Genomic DNA, 4,503 nt, shown 5'->3' on the forward strand with positions numbered 1-4,503 from the left:
TCGTCTCCACAGACACCTGCAGCTCGGGCTGGACGCGAACTCAGTGCCCCAGGGACAGAGACAGCGCCGATGACACCATCCTCCCCCAGGGGCAGGCGAACAGCAGCCCCCTAACACCAGCTAAAAGAGTCAAACCTCTTGAGAACCACTGCGTCCGAGACACTTAAACCGGCCAAACCAAGTTTTGAAGTTCAAATATCCCTCCAAATCAGTCTACTCACCTAAAATAAGAAAGAAAGAAAGAAAGAAAGAAAGAAATACATGAATTCTTCATCTCAAAGCTCCAACAAAAACTTTCAGATGAACTTTGATTCCCTCCCAGATTAGGATGGAGGAGAACAGGAAGGTTTGAGAGTCATAAATGAAACCTTCATGATGTTTGTGTTTCTGACAGAAACTATTTCTTCTGCCTGAGTTCTGGAAAGTTCTGACAGGAAGCAGCAGTTAACTGATCTGTCCCACTTTGATGATTCAGCAGTTTCACTTCTGCGAACATCAACCGTTTATTCTGTAATGATCCTCAATAAAAGATCAGTGGTTTTCATTTTCTTCATAAATCTGTGAAACAGAAACTGATCAATATGTGAGATTTGATCCTCAGCTGTTTATCAGTCAGGAGATCAAATCTTTGAACAGCAGTGAGGAGAGTTTGCAGAGATTATTTCCAAACATTCAGAAAGAAAATAGTCAAGTTAGACAAGACAAAGTTCAACAAAAGAAATAAAAAAAGTTCAGTTTCTTTAAAGATATGAAGAGTTGTCTCCACTCACCGTGTGAATTCAGCTGCAGAACAGGTAAGTGATTCTGTTTCTTCCTCTTTTACTTCACTTTAAAACAGATCACTTCTTCTTGTTCTGGTACTTCCATTGTTTGTAAAAGAGAACCGGATTGATCAACCCCTCCCACCTCACTTTCCAAACAGGAAGTACCTGCTGGCTCCAAGCCAAAATCAGATATACTTCTATAAAGAAAGAAACAACTAATAATCAGTCATTGTATTTGTCAGAATAAACTTTCATTCTAATCCTTTCTAGAGCATCTTCCACCTCCTATGTGCTGAACACGATGTTAAACCAATACATAATCGGGGACTTTAAGGAGAATATTTTAAAGGTGAACAAGATAAGTAATGAAGTTCAGTACCTGTGAGTGACTTAATAGTAAACCATAAAATTTTCAATACAAAAAAACCCTGACAGTTCAGTGAGACCAGGATTGGCTTTATGTGCTCAAACCTCTTAGCACCACAAATAAATCTCACTGCTGCATTTTGAAGCAGCTGCAGCCTTTGCACTGAAGCAGTTGCTCCTGGAAAAGATCTAGTGATGGCGTTGAAATAACGTATGTTCCTGGTTATGGAATCTCCAATGATCGGGGTGGATGGAGTGAAGAGTGGCCGGGGGGAGTGCGACTCCACCGATGTGGCAACCCCTCCCTCCCGCTCAGGCGCTATAGCTCCCTTTGAGGCTGTAGAGCCAGTTCTGAAAAAAAAGATCTGTTGGATCTACATGAAAATATCATGGACATCGGTTGCATGTAAAAAAATCATGTTATGCCAACATGAATCTTGTACATAAAAAAAATCATGTTATGCCAACATGAATCTTGTACATAAAAAAATCATGTTATGACAACATGAATATTACATATTATAATCATGTTATATAAACATGAATGTTGTACATAAAAAAATCATGTTATGCCAACATGAATATTACACATAAAACAATCATGTTATGCTAACTTGAATCTTGTACATAAAAAAAATCATGTTCTACAGTAATGAATTCTTATTTTTTACTATGCTTAAGAATTTTACATGGACAAAAAAAGACTTAAAAACACTTGACAATAAAATACTTTAGTAGCAGTATTTGTTCAAATTAAATATGTATTTAAAATTGAAACAATTTATATTGATAATTAATGTCATTGTATATTACAAATAAGATTATATAGCAATTGCAGAATAATATATAAAAACATTGATTTTATTTCTTTTCAAAACCTCATGCATTACAGCAATCAAATACAACACAACAAGTTTAAGGTTCAACCTGTTTTTTTATTTCAACTTGAAAAATATGATTACAGCTATGCAAATAGTACAAATCAACATTTATGAGGTTTGTTGTTTTTTGTTAAACAGAACATAAGAGAAATAGCCAAAGCAAGCAGCTGGATTCCATCCTTGGTGAACCGTGAACTGTGTTAATTTTATTTGAAGAGTCACATCTCAAAGACCTCCACCCTTTTGGACATAACTCTGCCCTCTAACTCATTACAATTTTCCAGATTACCTCAAAGGTGTATCTGAGATGAGGACGGTGATCCATATTAAGGTTGTAAATAAGGCCAAACAGCATGGCAACTGCCACTCCGACACTTGGTAGGTTGTCCACCACAGCCTGGCCTTCAAGGACCACAAGAATGTCCTTTTCCTCACCACTGCCATATGCCATTTAGTGGAAAATTCCCTCCATGGTGTCCTCGATTGCGTCCTGGATGGTCTTCATTCTACAAAACACAGAAAATATTTTCAATAAAGATTTATAGGTGCAAAATATGACCAATGTAGCAACGAAGAGGCTAAACCCAGGGTCTCATTTTGCCAGTTCCAAGCTCGGATAATTATAGAGGGTTGTGTCAGCAAGGGCATCCAACATAAAATCTTTACCAAACCAAATATGTGTAAATGTGTCAGGACTGTAATGGAAACAATTTTAAGATTTGATGAAAGAAGAAAATAAGTAGAACAGAAGAGGAGAAATGAATGCTGTGGAGCAGGATGTAACAAAGATTAGTAAGGGTGATGTGAGGGAGAATTGAAGAGGATGAAGAGTGAAAAGGCTCTTGGTCCTGATGTACCTGTGGAGGTAAAATCAAAAAAGCCAGAATGAAATAGTTCAGACGTCTTCAGAGGAGAGTCAGTGAATGACTATTTTTATTTAACCAGGAGAAAACCCATTGGGAGGATCCCTTTTTCAAGGAAGACCTGGACAAGAGGTCAGCAGCATATGTCACATGTGTAAGTTAAAATGTAAAAATTATATAAAACAGAACTTTGACTTCAGAATGTGACTGTACATTTAAAGGGCCTAGAACAAACAAACTTAGCTTTTTAGTGTGTTATACTTTTCATTCCTCACTATAAACAACCCCAAAGCGGTATTTTGATCCATTCACGTATTTGAGCATTTCTTTAAAAACCTGTGCTCTCTGGAGCAGCCCCTCCCATACTAGGAGCTTAACAAAGCGGTATGGATCACTAGTCACGGTTTGGCCCACATGTATACCATAGATCACCTCCTCCTGCCACTTTGTACCTCATGCGTATTATTAAAATCACATGTCTATCAACACTGAATGCAATTGCCATAAAATTCATGTTGTTTTTACAAGCGTCAAAGTTGCTTCTTGACGATTATCCATAAGTCTGTAAATCTTAAGCTCCGGCCGCATGTGGGAGGAGCTTCTGTCAAAAACCTCTCGAACTTGTTATGGAGGATGCAGATACGGAGAGATTGTCATGACTACAGAACACGTAGCGACCCAAACGCTGGAACCTGGAAGAAAACAGCAGGAGGCGAGCATGAAGGATGAAGGATTTAATAATGATACGAGGAGGTAGTAGCTTGAACAGGATGAGAAGTAGGCTCCAGGTAGGAGGTCGAGGCTGGAGGCGTCACTGGTAGGTTCTTCGGAGAGGGAGAAAGCCGTCTTGGGAGTAGAACCGTGGAATAGAGGCAGAGGCTCGTGGTGTGACCGTGGAGAGAAGATCCAAGTGGGGATCCAGCAGAGGCAGACAGCAGCGACCACTCGTGGTAACAGATTCCTGAGGGTGAGTACGAAAAAAGGGATTAGACAGAGTCTCGTCAAAAGCGTGGCAAGACTGTGACATAGACGAGGTGACCAACTATGCACCATCAGGGGCAACGGACTGGCGAAGAGTGATGATCCTGGTGCTCCTTAAAAAGGCAGGTGAGGTGATGAGGTGAGTGGTCGCAGCTGGTGATCATCAGGAGAGTGGAGAGGGGGAGGAGACTGACAGAGGCACCATGACAGAGATCTGGTTTAGTTATTTTCAAAAGATGAATAAAAGTATCTGTGCATGTTTCTGTGTCTGGGTTCAGATCTCCCAGTGAGGAGCAGAAGCGTTACTGCAGCTGCTTGCCTGCAACAAAACCTGCCGTCAGGGGATGACAGTATGGCAAGCCAAAAGGATCAAGAATAGCCAGGAAAAGCAGGTATGACAGACCTTTGATCTTGGGAAGTGGCTGACATCTTGAATTAACAAAAAAAAAAGAGTTTTAATACCAGTTTTAAACAAAAAATAACTCTTAGGAATTTTAGTCAATTGTTCCCTAACTTTTTGAGCATAATTCAGAAGGAATTGGCAAACAAAAAATATGGTATTAGAAGCTGAAATCAAGAATTTTGCACACACAAATTGGGGTGATATTACAGTTTTTTCCAAATGCTAAAACACATTTTCTGAAACAT

The 4,503-nt window shown here is 39.5% G+C and overlaps 1 long non-coding RNA gene across 1 annotated transcript; it reads right to left on the bottom strand.

Moving 5' to 3' along the window:
* Positions 1-3,593: 3,593 nt before the first annotated feature.
* On the bottom strand, positions 3,594-4,046 carry LOC118598990. Its single transcript, XR_004948248.1, has 2 exons — positions 3,925-4,046; positions 3,594-3,835 (listed from the first exon to the last, which is right to left on the bottom strand). It is a non-coding gene; the product is annotated as an uncharacterized LOC118598990 (long non-coding RNA).
* Between the last annotated feature and the right edge of the window lie 457 nt (positions 4,047-4,503).

The sequence above is a fragment of the Oryzias melastigma genome, linkage group LG7, assembly GCF_002922805.2.
Source record: "Oryzias melastigma strain HK-1 linkage group LG7, ASM292280v2, whole genome shotgun sequence".
NCBI lineage: Eukaryota > Metazoa > Chordata > Actinopteri > Beloniformes > Adrianichthyidae > Oryzias > Oryzias melastigma.